The following is a 216-nucleotide window of genomic DNA, read 5'->3' as shown; positions in this document are numbered from 1 at the left end:
TTGGTAGCATGCGCTTATGACGACATGCTCGCAGCGCTGACAAACAATTTTGGAACACAGCCATACTATAGATGTATGGAAATCTAGGCCACGGTCCGATTCACGCTTATAGCGTGATTAGTGCACTCACGGTTGCTTATGGTTGGTCCATTTCGTGCTTGCAGCGCCAGTGTGAACACAGTGACGTCATAGTTACACAGCACTCACGGTGCTTAG

Source organism: Trachymyrmex cornetzi, unplaced genomic scaffold (assembly GCF_001594075.2).
Source record: "Trachymyrmex cornetzi isolate Tcor2-1 unplaced genomic scaffold, Tcor1.1 scaffold176, whole genome shotgun sequence".
Classification (NCBI taxonomy): domain Eukaryota; kingdom Metazoa; phylum Arthropoda; class Insecta; order Hymenoptera; family Formicidae; genus Trachymyrmex; species Trachymyrmex cornetzi.
The sequence above is the reverse complement of the archived record's forward strand: the minus strand, read 5'-3'. Positions refer to the sequence as shown.